General features: G+C 40.0%; 3 long non-coding RNA genes across 3 annotated transcripts; 1 reads left to right on the top strand and 2 right to left on the bottom strand.

Moving 5' to 3' along the window:
• Positions 1–9,129: 9,129 nt before the first annotated feature.
• On the bottom strand, positions 9,130–14,619 carry LOC129440730 (uncharacterized). The gene is made up of 4 exons (XR_008643241.2): positions 12,311–14,619; positions 10,969–11,026; positions 10,611–10,722; positions 9,130–10,117 (listed from the first exon to the last, which is right to left on the bottom strand). It is a non-coding gene; the product is annotated as an uncharacterized lncRNA (long non-coding RNA).
• A 1,626-nt stretch (positions 14,620–16,245) lies between these two features.
• Positions 16,246–19,966, bottom strand: LOC129440732 (uncharacterized). The gene is made up of 3 exons (XR_008643243.2): positions 19,252–19,966; positions 16,448–16,476; positions 16,246–16,344 (listed from the first exon to the last, which is right to left on the bottom strand). It is a non-coding gene; the product is annotated as an uncharacterized lncRNA (long non-coding RNA).
• Positions 16,555–18,984, top strand: LOC129440733 (uncharacterized). The gene is made up of 2 exons (XR_012365443.1): positions 16,555–17,711; positions 17,781–18,984. It is a non-coding gene; the product is annotated as an uncharacterized lncRNA (long non-coding RNA).
• Positions 19,967–20,137: the final 171 nt, after the last annotated feature.

The following is a 20,137-nucleotide window of genomic DNA, read 5'->3' as shown; positions in this document are numbered from 1 at the left end:
TAAAGCAAAATTAACTGGATTTTGTTATGTTCCACGAGAAGGGGACAATGTTAAAGACACTATACATGAACTGAACATTATGTGTGATGTGACCATCAATGGACATTGCTTACGAGCCTTAGTGGACACTGGGAGTTCACCTTCATTGGTTAAGTCATGTCATGTTAACAATGTTGATTATATGCATACATCTGCTGTAAAATGTGTACACAGGGATGTTAAGCAGTATCCCCAAGCAGAAGTCACTGTGGGTATTTGTGACCAAAATTTTCTGTTGAAAGTGGCAATAGTGGACGATTTACCTGCTGATGTAATTCTGGGAATAGATGTACCTGTGTTATATGATCTCCTAGCATCTAAGAATGTTGAAACCATGTCTTCCAATGTCAATGCTAATCTGTCATGTGCTGTGTTAACTAGAGCCCAAACTAAGGCTGGTCTGCAACCACTGCCAGACTTTGACGATAGTCTGCTGCAGGGTGCAACCAAGGGCCCCAGGAAAACACGCCGACAACGGCGGCTTGCAAAGTACTTGGGTACCCCAGTCTTTGAGTCCTCAGTGGAGGGTCTCAATGTTCATGGCTGGAGGGTCCCAGAAAACATATCTGAGTTACAAAGGGATGATGTTTCTTTAAAACCATTATTTGATAAAGCTGAACAGTTGGGAAATCCAAATGTGTGTGATGAATCATACGTTGTGTTGAATAATGTGTTGTATTTGCAAGTGAAGGATGTAACACGTTTGATTGTTCCTACATGTTGTCGTCCTGTGGTTTTGCATTTGGCACATTCAGTACCCTGGGCTGGTCACCTTGGCCGCCAGAAAACATGCACGCATATCATCACGTTTTCACTGGCCAACACTGTTTACTGATGTACAAACATATTGCAACACATGTTCCATCTGCCAAAAGACCAGTGTTGTATCTCAGCGGGGTAGAGCTCCCCTGCAACCCCTCCCTGTTATCTTTGTTCCTTTCAGACGCATTGCGATGGACATTGTCGGACCATTGGAAAAGAGCAGTACAGGATATCAGTACATCTTGGTGGTCAGCGATTATGCAACACGATACCCAGAAGCTTTCCCACTATGATCGATCACAACAGCCAAGGTAATTCATGCTCTCATCCAGTTATTCTCTAGGGTGGGAATACCCGACGAGATCCTGACAGACCAAGGCACAAATTTCACCTCAAAGCTGATGGGCCAGCTGAATCGACAATTGGGCATCACCGCCATAAGAACAACTCCGTATCATCCCCAGACAGATGGCCTGGTGGAGAGATTCAACCAGACTTTGAAATGCATGCTGAGGAAGTTTGTGGCAAACACTGGCAGAGATTGGGACAAGTGGCTACCGTTTGTGCTGTTTGCCTACAGAGAAGTACCCCAAGCGTCAACTGGCTTCTCACCGTTTGAACTCTTGTACGGCTGGCAAGTGCAAGGACCCCTAGACCTACTGAGAACGAGATGGGAGGGTTCTGCATCTAAACCTGGAGAGAGAGGTATCGTCCAGTATGTGCTAGAGATGCGAGATCGGCTGGAGCGGTATAGAGAAGAGGCAAGGGAGAACCTGCAAGAGGCACAAAGAGCACAAAAGAGTTGGTACGACAGGAATGCAAGGAACCGAGAGTTCAATCCAGGACAAAAGGTACTACTCCTATTACCTACATCATCAAATAAATTGCTGGCCAAGTGGCAGGGTCCATACAGTGTGATCCGGAAGATGGGGCCAGTAACCTACGAAGTCTCTCACCCTGATAAAGGCAAGACCAAGCAAACTTACCACGTGAACCTACTAAAAGAGTGGAAGGAGCCAACTGGAAAGACGTCTGAAAAGTCACTGCTGGTGCGGAAGGTGGAGAGTGTGGAGGATGATGCTGCAGAGTCCAGAGTGGAGCAGAGAGTGTCTGTGGTGGATTTGAGTCACCTAGAGGACCTCAAGCGACGAGACCTGCAACAGCTACTGAACCAGTTCCCTGAGATGTTCCGTCAGAGGCCTGGGCGGACGGAGCTGGCACATCACACCATCCACTTAGCTGATCCGACACCTTAAAGACAGCGGCCTTACAGAGTGCCAGAGCGGCTAGTTGAACCACTAAAAGAGGAGGTCACCGTTATGAGAGAGCTTGGAGTCAAGTGAGTGGAGCAGTCCGGTAGTGATCGTACCAAAGAAGGATGGGTCGTTACGGATCTGCATTGATTTCAGAAGATTGAACAGCCAATCTAAATTCGATGCCTACCCAATGCCTAGAGTGGATGACCTTCTGGAAAAAATAGGTAAGGCACAGTACATCACCATATTGGACCTGTGTAAGGGGTACTGGCAGGTACCCTTAGATCCAGCTTCAAGGCCCTACACTGCGTTCCGCACACCTCTAGGACTATTCCAGTTCACGGTCCTACCATTTGGCCTGCATGGGGCACCGGCGACCTTCCAGAGGTTAATGGACAAGGTGCTTGAAGGATGTGAAGAGTGGTCTGCGGCATACCTAGACGATGTGGTCATCTACAGTCATTCATGGGGTGAGCATCTAAAACATATACAAAGAACTTTAAAGAAGATCCAAGAAGCAGGTTTGACGTTAAACGTTGACAAGTGTAACTGGGCGAAAGAAGAAACTTGTTACCTGGGTTACCAACTGGGAAGGGGACAGCTGCGTCCTCAAGTGGACAAAGTGGAAGCGATTCGACGGAGCCCCAGACCAACCACAAAGAAAGAGGTGAGGTCTTTCTTGGGTCTTGCTGGGTGGTACCGAAGATTCATCCCTGAATTTGCTGCCATCGCTGTGCCACTAACGAACCTGCTAGGGAAAAACATCAAGAACCCAATACCCTGGACCGAAGATACTGAAGTGGCGTTCAGGACCCTAAAAGACAAGATGTGTGCCAACCCAGTACTCCAGAGTCCCGATTTCACCAAGCGGTTCCTGGTCCAGGTAGATGCCTCAGCAACAGGAGTAGGGGCAGTCTTGGCCCAGGGCGAAGCAGGGCGAGAGTTACCAGTGCTTTACTTAAGCCGGAAGTTGTTGCCTCGAGAGACCAGATACTCGGCGGTGGAAAAGGAGTGCCTAGCCATCAAGTGGAGTCTGGATAGCCTCCGCTATTATCTCCTAGGGCGGGAGTTTGACCTGGAAACAGACCATCGAGCCCTGACCTGGCTGCATACAATGAAGGACAGAAATTCCAGGGTGACAAGGTGGTACCTCAATCTCCAACCCTACAACTTCAAGGTACGGCATCGACCAGGAAAGCAAAATGTGGTCGCCGACTACCTGTCTCGTTTCCCGGCCAGTACGCGGCTTGGAGAGGGGGAAGGTAATGTGATGGAGCACGATCGCCAACCACGCTGAGCAGGCAACACTGGCGCACACACACATACATACACGCACATACACCGCATACACTTACCTTAACTATACTCCGATTCGGCGGCGGGTGCACACGAAGCCGATTCACATGGACATTACAGTCATCAACATTTCCCCCAGTTAATCCTGTTATTTCATACACATGCACACACTTTGTTTTGTTTGTTTGTTTGATTTGTTTGTTTAGCCAGCCTTCCGGGATGGGATGCTGCGCCGGCGAACCTGAGAGATTGAGCGGCACACGCTTATGACGTCACAGAGTGTGCCGCGCCGGCGCAGTATTCGTGAAGGTTGGCAGAGTCCATTATGTTTGTATATAGGGGGGTGTTGTTTTGTATGTCATTGTTAAAGGGGCTATCTGTTAAATTATGGTTTTAATGTGTGTCAAATAGATGTTTTGTTATGTATATATAATGTCATGTTTATGTGTTTAAACTCACTGGATCTGAGTTTAATGGCAATTTAAAATACTTACCTGGTTATGGGAACTCCCATTGAAGGGGAGGAGTCTGGCTCTATAAAGAGGGAGGCCAGACTCACAATCAGGACTTGTTTACCAAGTCGACCGGAGTGAGTGGTTTTGGAGAAGTTGCTATTGATATATCGTGAATATTTACTTGTGTATATTTTTTCGTCATTATTTTGTTTGATTTATTTTGGTATTTTGGGTTTTGTTTTCTGCACTTGTAAATATAAATATATCACCTTGGTTTTTCTCCTGATTCACTGTAAATAAACTTCACTTTGTACAAGAGTACAGTTGCGGTCTGAGCCATCATTTTTGTTTTGGGGATTTTTTCTTTATTTTTGGGACTTACCCACGTCAAAGGTGAACCGCTGGTGTTCACTTTGTCACATATATTCATGTATATCTCCCAAGGGTTTTTCCCTCCTAGGACTTTTATTTTTATGTTTTTGTTTTTTTCTCCTAGGGGGTTTTTTACCCCGGGGAGGTAGCCTGCTTTGGCTTAACTTAGCTTCTTCTTCTAGACGTTACATTAGTAATATGCTCGCTCATAATGTCGCGTCATAGCTGCAGCAAATTTGACTGCTTATGCTATTGTGTATTATGTTATGCTTTCTGTCGTTTTTCTGTGCTTTTACTGCTTCTATTAATGTAAAGCTGCTTTGAAACAATTGAGTATTGTGAAAAGCGCTATATAAATAAAATTGAATTGAATTGAATTAAATGAATATTCAAGCACCTCTGAGGAGGATGAAAACGAGGAATAAAAAACCTCAAGCGCATGTAGGTTAAGTATAATCAAAACGTATTACACGAATCTTACTTAAAATGTATTATTAGGTAGTACATTTTGTTTTATTGATTTGAGGTTACTTTTTGTTTTGGGTTTTATATGTATGCTTAGCTTTAGTTTATATTGGGGAATTATATTCACTTGTTTTACTCAATTTAATTTTACATGTCTCTCGTGTTTATTATGCATACATAACTTAGATTGTATTATCAATTATTTCAATTTACTTATTTTATTTGGTTTGATTTAAATTTACATTTTACTTTATGGTTATCATACATACTTAGTTTTGTTGATTATTTCTAGTTACTTATTTTTTGATTTAACTTTATATTTACTTTATAATTATTATGCATGCTTTACTTAATTTTGTTTATTTCTACTTACTTGGTTTGATTTTACTTTACATTTATTTGTTCTCTATGCATACTTTATTTTTGTTTTAATTATTTACTATATTATTACTTTTCATTTACCAACATTTATATATATACACGGTATGATTATCATATATTTTGTACCATGTATTTAGCCAGTTTTACCACATATGTTCAATATAACTACAACAGCCGCAGACAAGTGCAGAACCAATTGCACACAAACTGTTTATGACTTAAGTTCTTTTACTTTTACATTCAAAGACAAAATAATAATGGAAAGATGTTTGCTCTTAGTGTCCATAGTTCGAAGTGCAGTGGCATAATTTAGTAATTGGTAATGTATAGTGGTTTTCTTTAACCACGATATATAGTGATAACTGAGAAACTGAATTATGAAACGGCACTCCGGATTAAAATAAATAAACAGGAAAGTGAGGCTAGGTAAGCCTCAGAGTGGGGATTATGATGAAGTTTGTTTTAATCCGAATATAAAGGAATTAAGTATAATCTTACTTTACCATTATGTTTTTCTATATGACTATAACCATAGTTTACCAGTGTGTGTTTACCATTATGTTTTCTATATGAATATAACCATAGTTTACCAGTGTGTGTATGAAATTTACCAGCATGCATTGCAGTATGTTCCTATACATGGGGAAGGTTGTTACATGCCGAAGGCCGAGACAAAAGACGTACTGTACTCTTGATAAAGTGATGCCATATGTTTTCCATATGATACAAACCATATGTTACTGAATATTAGACCATATATGGAGTACATGGGGTGGGGAGGCCACCTTATATATACCACTGGTGGTACAGTAAAACTTTAGTGGATCTTGCAAGATCTCCTCACGGCTTTATTTTGTTGACAATAAAGTCCATCTTTGAAATCAAAACCTAAGACTGAAGATTGTTTCATCTGAAAAGGGAAAACCACAACAGTACCACTTTTACCATGCTTAACTAAAAACACAGGTGTGAGAAGATTTACAGAGCCAGACCACATTTTCATACTTAAAATATCAAACTGGCTCCCTGTTTTAACAACAGGACCAAATTTGCATCACAATCTTAACTTCCTCACCTTTGTTGCAGCATGGTATTCACACATAGCCTCAGTTAAATTTAATCACATAGCAAACACAATTAGCCTCACTTTAGTCATTATTCCAAACGGTCTGATTTTAAGCATCTGTTTTGGTTTCTTTTCAAAAAGTTTGATTAGTTTTATGTCTCAAATACTGAAATCTTGATAAAGAGTTATTTTCTATGTGTAATAATTTCATCAATTTTGCTATTATGTTTTACATTTCATTTGCTCTTTATGCAAGACATTTAAAACTATCATGTTCTTTGTTTTCATTTTGTTCATTTAATTTATAATGGTTGTACTGGAAAATTAAGATCTTTAAATGCCATATATTTGGTTACACTATATTGTTGTTGTTGCTCCTACTGACAAACTGGGCTGTTAAAAATAACATTTACTAAGTAAGTTAAAAAAGCATTGTAGTTACATGTTTACAAAAACAATGTAAGAGCTTTTATTATTTTTTCTTTTATTCTCACCTTGACCATGTTTAAATGTATTTGACAGGGATTTTAGGCTGAAGACCAATCTCACCATTTAAAACTTGAGTAACAAATGCCATATGCTTTGCTGTTTGTTGTACCATTTGCTTAAATCACAGGATTCCTGCTGTTTTACATCTTGAGTGTTGCTTCAAAGAGCAGGACAAAAGTGAAGTCCCCCTTCAGGGCCTGTTCTTGTGAAGGTGTGAAGTATCGATGGAAATCTGCATGACTATGAAAGGTGCAATTCCATTCGATGAAGCGTTTCATGCAGGGCTGAAAGGAGAAGGATGTCTTCAAGACTCATCAACCAGCAACCAGTTTGGACAATAAGTCTGAAGATGACCACTGCACACAACTGAAAGCATAATCTTATGAACTGTGTCATCATGGATCTTCTTACGTGTGGCCCACGTTTGCCTTTTCCCCTTTCCTTTTTTTCTTCACCTAAGTTCTGGGGTTCGGGCCATTAGGCCTAGATTTCAGTTCTCAAGTGTGAATCTCTTTCTTCTTATTTTCTTTCTCTGTTCTCTATCTTATCAGGTAATATCTCACATACATTGTAAACAGTCAATTGTTTGTATTATTTACCATTTCATGCATTTATAGTGTAACCATTTCAACTGTAACTTTAAGTCAGTACTGTAATTAAACATTTTCATTTACAAATCTGTTGTTTAGTTTTGATTTAAGGTTAATACTTAAACGCTCCATATTGCAATACAATATATTCGTACTCTAGCAACGCTCTCAGACATATTGTGTCCGAAACCCGGGAATGATTGCAGTTTTGTTCTCCTTCCGAAACCTGAGATCCCTTACAGCAGCATTTTAGAGTTTTCGGACGCAGCAAAAGCCATAGTTCACTGACAATCAAGGCACTTTCACATTAATTATCACAGACGTATCGCCTGCAATATGTATGCAATATGGCCCAGCTTGTATGGCTCATCTGAAAGCAACTGATTGCATTTTACTACTAATCAAGGAACTGGCTTTACTGACGAGATGCGCATGAGTATTGCATGTGATTTATCGTGAAGCCCTACTCTATAGTATCCATACTCTTAAATAAAACATTGTCATTCTGAAAGAGACCACTTATCAGGATAGAAATGTGACAATTTAATAGACTAAGGGGATGAATGGACTTCCCACAGCATAATGGAGCCACAGATTAATTTGTTAACCATGTATGTAAGTGTTTATTTTTGCCTCTGTCTGTATTTAAATACATATTTTACTTTTACAGTATGGACGAGGGAGAGCTGCAACAACATGGAGACGAAAGAAATGGGTGTTTGGTATTCTAGGTGTGAGGGACAAATCCCGGCACCCAGTTTTGAAACTAGTAAAAAGAAGATCAAGACTTCACCTTGTACCCATACTTGTAAAACATGTACAATTATTTCTGATGAATGGAGAGCCCATAGAGGGGCTTTGGCCAATATGGGTTACAGACATTTTACAGTAAACCACTCTCAATGGCTTGTAGACCCTCACAGTGGAGCCCATACACACCACATTGAAAGAGCATGGTTGACATATAAAGCAAACATATGGAGATTACGAGGCAACAGGACAGAGAAGATGCTTAAAGAACACCTCTCCCTTATAGAGTGGACTCACTGGCTTGGTCAGAAACATAAGCAGGGTCCCCTTGGACGCTTGATAAAAGATATTCACACTCAATTTCCTGTTTAGAGGACAACCTGCTGAACATTTTATGTAGATTAAAAGTGTTCCAAAGAGTTCTATGGTGTTTCTAAAATAATTAAAGATGTATTTTGAATTTTGTGCTTATTTTAAACCTAAGGGATTTTTTCAAATAATTCAATCTTAGAAAATCATACTGGTGTTTGGCTATTGTGATGCTAAATAAAGACATTTGTGGATGTTGTTCTTGTAAGTCACTTCTTTTAAGTCGCTTTGGATAAAAGTTAATGTTAACACAATACCTAATGAATTAGTTGTGCACAGTATTACTAACTCATCCGTAACTACTCATGAACAAACATGAACTCATGACTTGTTAATGTATCATTATGTTGTAACTTGTCGTGGAATTTTAGCCGCATCAAATAATACTCACTTAGAGTAAAAGTCAAGGATCTCACACAGACACACTGTACCCACCCAGCAAAATCTGGTTGAAAAGACGTCGAAACAACGATTTCTCAAGACGTCTTAAGTGAAAGGTGAAAAGACGTCTTTTCATGGTCGTTGAAAAGACGCCTGTAAATCGACGTCTAGAAAAAGGCTAAATTTGGTTGAAAAGTGAAAGGTTAAAAGACGTATTTTCATGGTCATTGAAAAGACGCCTATAAATCAACATCTAGAAAAAGGCTAAATTTGGTTAAAAAGTGAAAGGTTAAAAGACGTATTTTCATTTTCGTTGAAAAGACGTCTATAAAAGGGCTAAATTTCTATATCATTTCCTATGTCTTTCCTCATTTTAAGAATGTATTATATAATATTAATTATACTATTACTATTAGGCTAATACATATCTCAAAATAGGACAGCTAATAAAAATGTAATAAGAATTTAAATGGTAAATACACATATGACATGAATATTTCATTAATTGGTTTATTGTTTTTTCAGCCATAATATATCCCTCACCTGGCATGGTTACGGTTCTTACCTTCATGATCAGTTATCCTTGTTGTCCCACTTTTTGACTGCATTTCTAATGACACAGAAAACCTTTTGTGTTCTGCTATTTAAACCAGAAACTGCCTTTCACATGCATATTATATGATCTGAGATAGGCATACAATATATGGAGTTGTTTTAAAATTCAAATACAAAATACTATCACAAATTCACAGATATCACAAATACAAAATACTGTGTGGAAAAATGTATTTAAATACAAATACGTGGGAAAAATGTGGGCACAATGGACAAAGTGTGGGCATACTGAGGGAAAATTGTGGGACCACTGGGCATTTTATGGGCGAACTGTGAGCACAGATCTGGGTCTTAAAACCCATAAAAACTGTTCATTTCTTAAAGTACAAAATAAACTTGGCTGAATAATTAGTCTTGTTTGAAAGGAGCAGTAACAAAAAAAAGGCAAACTAAAAATGTTCAACATACATTTCTTTTACCCCTGGGTATAAAAATGTTAAAGGGGTAGTTCACCCAAAAGTGAAAATTCTGTCATCATTTACACACTCTCATGTTGTTACAAACCCGCATAAATTTATTTGTTCTGATAAACACGAAGAAAGATATTGTGAGAAATGTTTGTAACCAAACTGTTTGTGTAAATGATGACAGAATTTTCCTTTTTGGGTGAACTACCCCTTTAGAAAATCTAAGAAATTTAGCTTGTGGATTGAATATTAAATTACTTTTATTTAACCACATAAAACCACTTATTACTAAACAGAAAAAGCAGGTCCAAGAACATTATGTCTCCTCATGGGCACCAGTTGATATTTTCTCGTCCGATTCTTTCTTCATCCTGCTCTCGGTCACTCCAGGTGTGTTGTCCTGGTTGCTTTATGGTTACAGCATCTAAGTGAGAACATAAAAAAATAAAATCATAATAAATTAAACTATAATTACTAGTTTCCGGTAACGATGTCTTGGACTCACACGATTCAATGTGCAATGAGTGGCAATATTTGTGTATGGATTACCCCTGTGAAGGATGAATGCACTTTATTGAGGTTTAAAGTCAGAAGTTGTTCCCTAACTGTTGTTTTCTACCATTATAAAGCTTGGAAGCGCAACTAAAAAAGGGGCTATTTACACTTGGTATTAAGATGTGCTGTTGGATCACAAGTGGACGATGCTAGAGACAGGTGTAATGATGTTCAAAAATCTTGAGCTCGTCCACTTTTGACCACATTCAGAGGTAGTTGAAAACACTTTTGATTGGATTGCTTTTGTAGTGTAAGCGCGCATGTGGTAGAATGTGTTCCAACAGCCAAAAGAGAATATTAAAGAAATATCAAAGAAAGCTTTTACATAAATGTACAAAACACTGTGCACCATGTTTACTTACAAGCAGCGGACTCTGGCATAATATTAGTTGCGTCCATTTAAACCCGTCATTACTCCTGCTCATGTTTAAATGACAGCAGAAGGAATCGCCCACAGTCTCCACAGACCATCCCCTAAAAGTATTCAGAACAGAAGAAGTTGAAAGTGGACAAAACTGACGGATTTAAATACCTGGTGTAAACAGAATGTGTCCCTCTCATTCACTTATGATCCGATTGACAAAAACCCACATCTTAATACCAAGTTTAAACAAACCCAAAAACACAATCACTTCACCAAAGTGTGTCATTCTGCTTATAAAAGAAATGTGCTTGCAGTGAGCAAAGACGTTTCTCATGATGATGACGACGACGACTCACCTTCATGGATTCAGTCTTGCATAAGCCATGTGACACGGAACAGGAATTTGAAGAAATACTGATAGGAAAGGAAAGAAACTGAAGTTAGTTTCAAGTTAGACAACTGTTCCCATATTTATCAAGCTTCTGAAAGTGCCATTTTTATCTTAAGTACTAAGAATTCATGAAATATACTCCTACTTTCAAACTTAAGTATAAAAGCAAGTTGTCAAATTCCTTAAAGCTAAGAATCACTCTTAGGGGCCAATCACACCAAATGCATTTATGGCAGTTGTAGGCGCCTTCTTTGAATGATATTCTATGGGCAGGGAGCGTTTGCACGCTGTTTATGCGCGCCGAACGCCTTGCGTTTTTTGCCACCAGCCGCAGCACACGCTTTTGAAGGAGCGCTGAGTGCGGAAAAGCAGCAGACGTCATTTGCAACTTTCCAATGTCCAATCGGATGAGGGGAGAGGCGGGCCTTACGGTGTGGTGAAGGAAGTTTACAGTTGCTTAAAAGAACCGGATTACACTCGCTCACTCTCTCCTGCGTGTTTGTGCACCTCTCACCCTCAAACAAGGTCAGAGCAAGCGCCCTCTTTTTAAAGTTTCTGCTAATATGCAAAAATATGTTAATAGCAAAATAATATCACGCTTCAATATTTGATTGACAAGACAGCTGACTCGTTGGTTGCTAGCAATATGAAAAGCCGCGTCACACTGCTCTTTTTTAAAAACGCAGTGCATCGCGCCTTGCGTTTCCAAGCGTTTGAAGCGCGTTTGGTGTGATTATTTGAGAAAAATAAAACTGAGTTTGGGACAAAAATTAAATGGATTTCATGGGGCCCTACTAGATGCTGCTCCTCCATGGCTTTAAAGGGACACTTCACCCATTTACATTAAGCTTTGTATCATTAGAACCCCAGTCATGTTTTTGAATGGTCGTGCATCATTTCCTCAGTTTCCGCTGAGACAGGAGAAATACAGATTTCAGTGTTGCACTTCCTTCTTTCAATGATGTAAAAATCATCATTTTGCATCATTGAAAGCAGGAAGTCCAATAACTTTGTTGAGGGGGTGAGAGACTATAAACACCCCTTTCTCGGTCAAATAGGCACCAAATTCGAAATGTTTGTTACATTTTGAATACAAATATGACGCACTTTCAATAAAGATTAATGTTTCTACGGGTGAAATGCTCCTTTAAAGAATGATTCTACAGCCCTAGAAATGTGACATCAAACACGGAACAGGAAAGGAGATTCCTGTGGCAGACACCCTCTCCAGAAAGTCCATAGCAACAAAACATGACAATCTCAGCAAAGATATAGACATCTAGATTCATTTAATTATAAAAACTTACCAGTCAGTGACACAAAGATGCAACAGATCCGTACCGAGGCAGTTTTCAGCAGCTCAGATAGTTGATCATTGATGGATGGCCTGCAAAGAGGAGACAATTTCCCACATACATTATTGACTTCTAAGACAAACTTTCATTGACCAGTGAAGATAAGAAAATAGTCATATCTAACCTCACACAGAAAAGATATGCGCACACGCAGAGAAGCTAAGAGCACAAAATGTTATTCTGGCTAGGAATGTGTTAGCAGATAGAACACATGATCGAAAGATGCAGTACTTGCCTAGTGCAACATAATTCAAATACCAAGGAACCCATGATTCCTCATGAAATACCAATCAGACCATGGCAGGTATTAGCTTCAGAGCTCTTCACCTGGAACAATCAAGAATACATGGTTTATGTAGATTACTATAAACATTTCTTCCAATTAGACAAACTCAACAATACTATGGCTGCCACCGTCATCAGCAAGCTAGTCACTTTCACGAGACAAAGATTATCTTATAGTTGTCTTTGCTTTATTTATATATATCTATGCTTTTATTGCTATAAAAAGAAAGCAGACATATAGCCAGTGTCACTATTTGATTTGTATGAATAAGCTGTGTTCTGACCTTGAGCAAACTGTACATCAAGTCAAAGTAAGATCTGACTATTTAATTAGTTATAACTATTTTATTTATCATTGCATTGAAGAGACCAACATGCTATTTCCCTTTTGAGCACTTGACTTGAGTCTGATTCTGGTGGCTGTGAAAATATGAACAAAGTAATACGATTGTAGTGGGATTGCCCCTTTAATAATAGCTGGCGTAGCCCTTTAAAAGAGCAGACAGATTGCACCAGGTGCGTGGTTGCGTACGTCAGGTAATCACGTAGCTATATAGGCACAGGTGAGTTCGCTTTCTTCGTGCCATTGTACTGATGTGACCTGTTGCTGGAGGTCTTGTATCTCCTTCACTCCTTGGTAAAGGTAGGTTTGGTTAAATTGGAGAATATTGACGGGAGGGAATTATACATTTAGAATACGGGTGTTTGTGGGGAAGTTTATTTAATTCACAGGTGTGATTAATGTGCTTGTTTGGTGTTATTTTAGATTAGTTGGGTATATCCAGGCATCCGCTGTGAGTATGTGAGTGTTATACACGCAAAAGGTAATTTTATTTTTCCCTACCCTTCTGGTGTGATTATAAATAGGAGAGGAGTGGGGAGGAAGAAGAAAAGCAAACGAATGTATGTCTAATATTTTTCAGAGTGCCAGTTGCTGCTTTGCTGCGGTTAAATCAGCGTTCCCGTTTGAGAAGCGGGTTTGCAGTGAACGCTTGTGGTTGTATCGAGTGCTTGCAAGTTCATTGAACATTGTTAATGCCTGTACGATGTCCATGTTGGAGCCGCTATAAACCTGTAACTTGATTTCGGGGTTGCATGGTGTTCGCCACCTCGCTGGCGCAATTTTATGGATGGTTTATTAACTTATTTAGTTATTTAGTAATCTGGGATTATTGTATTTGGGTTGCTTCCTGCAAATTGATACCGTTCACTTACGGAGCAGATTAACGGTGACGCAATCCTTTTGATTTTCATTTATTTGCTGATTGTATTTTGTTGTGTGTGTGAGTTTAACTGAAATTGTGTGTGTGTTTGTTTGTTTCCTTTTTTATTTTCGGTTTTGTTGAAATTATCAGCTATTATCATTTAGATTTGTTTATTAATGATTTAGTCATTTCGGTTATTTTGGGATTTGGGGTTTGTTATATTTCTTTTGTCTTTTTTTGTATTAATGCTGCTCACTTACGGAGCAGATTAATTGTGGTATAATCTTTTGGTTTGTGTTTATTTGTTGGTTGTATGTGTGTGTAAGTGAGTTGTATTGAAATTTTGTCTTTGGTTGCTTTATTTTTTTTTCATTATTAGTATAATAGTTTTACTAGGTTTTGTTTTTTTGAATTGATTTAGTATTTTGATAATTTTGTTATTCGAGTTGTATTATTTCTTTGATCTGCTTTACATTAAAACTGCTCAAGAATGTAGTGTAGTTATTGTGGGTGATTGTGTTTTTTATTTAATTTGTCTTATTTTGACTTAGTTGGTTTGTGTTGGGTGGATTTACATAATTGTGTTATTTATTTGGTTTGAAGTGTTTGTGTTTATTATTTGATCAGTAAATTGTTTATTGCAATCAGAGAAAATAAACTAACTTGATTAGAATTTTTCTTGTGTTGGTCAGTGTATGGTGGACGGCCCATGTAAGCCAACCACAAGAAAGCCCATTTCGTTGACCTGTTTCCATTGGTCAAAAGGTATGAGGTGCCCCTAGGGACTTTTTTCAGAATTACCATACATATACATGTACTTTTCCTCTCACATACACATGAAACCAAATTCATTCACATACAATGATGAAATGCTCACACACATACAAGTGAAATGCATTTACAAACACAACTGAAACGCTCTCACACATACAACTGAAAATATTACATTCAAAAACACAACTGAAATGCTCACACACACACAACTGAGATGCTCTCATACATACAATTGAAAATATAACGCTCACACACACACAACTGAAACGCTCTCACACACACAACTGAAACGCTCTCACACACACAACTGAAACGCTCTCACACACACAACTGAAACGCTCTCACACATACAACTGAAAATATTACATTCAAAAACACAACTGAAATGCTCACACACACACACAACTGAGATGCTCTTATACATACAATTGAAAATATAACGCTCACACACACACACACAACTGAACCGCTCTCACACACACAACTGAACCGCTCTCACACATACAACGGAAACGCTCTCACACATACAACTGAAAATATTACATTCAAAAACACAACTGAAATGCTCTCACACACACAACTGAGATGCTCTCATACATACAATTGAAAATATAACGCTCACACACACACAACTGAAACGCTCTCACACATACAACTGAATCGCTCTCACACACACAACTGAAACGCTCTCACACATACAACTGAAACGCTCTCACACACACAACTGAAACGCTCTCACACAGACAACTGAAACGCTCTCACACACACAACTGAAACGCTTTCACACACACAACTGAAACGCTCTCACACACACAACTGAAATGCTCTCACACATACAACTGAAAAGCTCTCACACACAGAACTGAAACGCTCTCACACACACAACTGAAACGCTCTCACACACACAACTGAAACGCTCTCACACATACAACTGAAACGCTCTCACACACACAACTGAAACGCTCTCACACATACAACTGAAAATATTACATTCAAAAACACAACTGAAATGCTCACACACACACAACTGAAACGCTCTCACACATACAACTGAAATGCTTTCACACACACAACTGAAACGCTCTCACACACAACTAAAAAGCTCTCACACACACAACTGAAAAGCATTTCAGTATGTTGTGTAAAAGCATTTCAGTATGTTGTGTATTTTGTATTATTTGGCACCCTATGAATGAAGCAGAAATGTTAAAGTGGTTATTCCCCATCCGGACACTGTCCCACCACTGGAAACAGGCAATTTGCAGTGACCCGCCACCCTACCTCACTGGCACACTGCACTGTAAGGTCGTTTCACTAGTTATGTCTTCTGTTTTATTCTTGATGTATGATTAACAATATCAAATCTTTCCTTTTAAACTGATATTAGTGGAAGGCTAAAGTGATCGTTACCTTGATGTCAAACATTAATCATTATGAGAACATAACTTTACATGTTTGAAAATTTCAATTGCATTAGATTGGTATTTCTCTTTCTTGTAAACCAAGAAGGATTTTCATAATAAAGTTATCTGAAATTCTTAGTAAATCATATTCTTTCCTATCAGGTTGTAAGAATTTGCTTTACAATTATAAATAATATATGAAATAAAAACAATGAAAATGGAGTCAAATAAACTTTAATTCAACGAACGTAAAACTTTCAAAGAGGATAATTGTTGTCGGAGGAGCCTTGAATGTTTTATTTCTTCCAGTTCACAACACCTGGAACACACACAACAACAGAATTATTAGGTATTTTATATGTTCATGAAAAGGTTACACAAGTTAGCATAAGAAATCTTTCCTACAGTACTAAAACACTTACCATCAAGCCATGCAAAGTGTGTCCTCTGCCTGTGAGAGACAGAGTAAACATGCGGTTACAAACTCAGAAACACAAACTAATGTGACAATAACAAAGGACTCATAATAATGTGCCACGACCCATAAAACACTAAAGCAGTTTAACTATGGTATTTTAAAAACCGTAGTAACCACGAATTTACCATGGCCCTACAGTTTAACCATGATTTTGTAATACAAATGCTAATCAAAACATGGCTTTATCCTAGTAAAAGTACAGAAGTATTTGTCACAGGTGAGGTTTTGTGAGGGCGGAACCAAAAGTGTGGAAGACGGGTTCCGCCCGACGATGGTTCCGCCCGGACGTGTTACTCTGAACACCGGAATTTCCGGGATTTCCCCGATTATGAAATCAAGCCTGATTTCGCCCAGGTGAGGGTAATCTACACAGCGGTTGCTGATAGGCTGAAGAGAAGAAGAGATATAGGATATAAAGACCTTTGAAGAGATCAAACGGTGTGCTTGTTGTGTACCTTGTGTACGCTGTGTTGCTGCTTTGCAGATGGACTACGCTGGTCTGATCGTTCTCCTGGGGAAGAGAGAAAAAGAAAGTCAGCTGGGCGAAGGAATACTTGGTGATTTCACTTGTGAGTGAGCGGATACAGAGCTATTGAGTTTGCAGATACAGGAAACTATTGACAAACGAAGAGTGAGTAACAGTTGTAGTAATTCTCTGTGTAATACTTGGAAGAAGAGTTTGCTTGGTGTGTGTTTTTCTTGTGTTTGAGGTCCCTGGCCCCACTGGAGAGGGAAGCGTGGGCGAGCCGCGGGTTGACCGGAAACACGGAAGAGATATTTGGTAAGAAGCGCCGTTTACTAATAGAGCAGTGGCCCTGCGGGAAAAGGAAGCGTGGGTGAGCCAGAGGAGTGATTAACAACACGCCGGGGCTGTGAATAACATACATCTTACCCTCATCGGTGGCCTAACGATCGCCCAACTATCCTCTCGAGGGAGTCGAAGCAAAGTGGCTAGGTCGATTAAGAATCACATGAAGTGTGTACAAGAGTGCTGTGGGTGAGTTTCACTTCTTATTGGTGTTTACGCTATGCTTGCTGTGTGTATGCTGTGCTTGTAGCGACCAAACTGCCCAGCCTCGGACGAGTCGCGAGATGACGACATCTGTGGTGGCCTGAGCCATACGGAGAGAGAGGAACACTAAGTCTTTGGCCCCGGGTGTGTCAACGAGAGCTTCACTCCTCCAAAGAGCAGACAGTGGTGAAACCCAGTGAGTATTGTAGAAAGTGCACCGTGTGGATTGAGGTCATAGCTGTGTGTGAATTGACCTTTCTAACAGAAGCTCGTGGTGTGCGGAGCCCCGACGAGAGTTCGCCCCAATTCGAGACCCCGGTCGTGGAAGTAGGAGGGGGAGTTTGGGAAGCGTTCGGCTCCGCGCCACTGGACCCACCAGTCCCTACGACGCCCGGACAGTTGAGTGGATGGGTGAAGGAATACGGTGCACCAACGCTGTAGCGAAAGTCCACTGTCTGTGAGTGAGCATAAAGATCTCCAGTGTTGTGAGTAACGTATCCTGTGAAGTGAAATTAATCTGTGCTTATAGCAATTACTTACCTGTGTCCCAGCGAAGGATCTGTGTGTGTGAACGAAGACCCCCAGTGCTGTGAGTAACGTATCCTGTGAAGTGAAATTAATCTGTGCTTATAGCAATTACTTACCTGTGTCCCAGCGGAGGCTCTGTGTGTGTGAACGAAGACCCCCAGTGTTGTGAGTAACGTATCCTGTGAAGTGAAATTAATCTGTGCTTATAGCAATTACTTACCTGTGTCCCAGCGAAGGCTCTGTGTGTGTGAACGAAGATCCCCAGTGCTGTGAGTAATCCATCCTGTGTAGAGATATTGACCTGTGCTTATAGAAATCACCTACCTGTGTTCCAGCGAATGCTCTGTGTAAACGAAGATCCCCGGTACTGGAAGGCCCTGTGAGAAACGAGACCCCTAGCGCCGTGAGTAACTGACTTCTGTGTAGTGACACTTACCTGGGTTCGCAGCAACCCCTGTCTGTATTCCAGTCCACGCTTGGTGGGAACGAAGACCCCCAGTGCCGTGAGTAACTTACCTTGGTGTGGCGACATCTACTGGGAATTGTGGTAACTGCCTACCTGGTGCCAGCGAGTGCTCTGTGGTGTCCGAAGTCCCCGTACTGTGAGTTGTCTCCCTGAACGCCTCGCTAACGATTCTCTGTTTCCAGGGTCTAAAGAGCAACGTACCTAAAGCACAGAAGAGAGAGGGAGAAAACGAAGAGTTAGAGAAGTAGTGACCCGTAGCAACATACAGCTGGATAATTCTTTGTTTGATTCTGCCTCCAGGAAGAAGCGGAGCGCGCCACAGATTCTAGGACCAGAGCCCCACAGGAGCCCCTGTCCCCAGTCCTTGTCGCAAGTGGCCCTGGAGGCGAGAAAAAGCCACATTAGTTTTAATTTGCCTCTCCCCTTTCCCCTTTTTCCCTTTTTAAATATTTAAATAAAGTTTGTTTTAAACGTAGTTTACTCGTCTGTCTGGTCATTGGGGTGGTCTTGGGAAACTCCTCGAGGTGGAAGAGTTGAGAGGGGCGTGACCTTTTGTATATTCGGGTCCGCCCCGGCCGTGACAGATTATTTCTACTTATCTTGTCTGCGGCAAGTGTACTGCTAATAAAATCACCGCGTTGATTGGTCTCTAACTTCTTTAATTTGAGTAAAAGTGTTCATTTAGTTAACAAACACCATTTTAATACTGGCGAATTAAAAGAAAACAATAATTTACACATACCGTAACTTTGATCCAGCCGCATGTCTCTTGTCTGATTCAGCTCCACCTCAGTCTGCGTCTGCGATTCAAGCTGATGACGCAACACACGCAGGCGAGTTGTATACGCCCCCAATCCCTTGACTCCATACAATAGTTTATAATTGATAATAAAAGTTTTTAGGCATATTTAAAAACTGCAGGATACCTCAACTTAATGCTACCGTACAAGTTAAAATGGTTCACTATGTTTATTTGATCCTTTACCCGCACACTCGTTCTCTCTCGCCCACACTCGGTCTCTTGAGGTGCACTACTGCCACCAACTGGACTGGAGACTTCAACCAGCTTCCGTTTCAACTGAAATGCTTTCACAGAACATACTGAAATGCTTTTACACAACATACTGAAATGCTTTTACACAACATACTGAAATGCTTTTACACAACATACTGAAATGCTTTTACACAACATACTGAAATGCTTTTACACAACATACTGAAATGCTTTTACAAAACATACTGAAATGCTTTTACACAACATACTGAAATGCTTTTACACAACATACTGAAATGCTTTTACACAACATACTGAAATGCTTTTACACAACATACTGAAATGCTTTTACACAACATACTGAAATGCTTTTACACAACATACTGAAATGCTTTCACACAACATACTGAAATGCTTTCACACAACATACTGAAATGCTTTCACACAACATACTGAAATGCTTTTCAGTTGTGTGTGTGAGAGCTTTTCAGTTGTGTGTGTGAAAGCATTTCAGTTGTATGTGTGAGAGCGGTTCAGTTGTATGTGTGAGAGCGTTTCAGTTGTGTGTGTGTGTGAGAGCGTTTCAGTTGTGTGTGTGTGAGAGCGTTTCAGTTGTGTGTGTGTGAGAGCGTTT

This window comes from Misgurnus anguillicaudatus, chromosome 22, assembly GCF_027580225.2.
Source record: "Misgurnus anguillicaudatus chromosome 22, ASM2758022v2, whole genome shotgun sequence".
Taxonomy (NCBI): Eukaryota; Metazoa; Chordata; class Actinopteri; order Cypriniformes; family Cobitidae; genus Misgurnus; species Misgurnus anguillicaudatus.
This window is presented reverse-complemented; position numbering and strand designations above follow the sequence as displayed.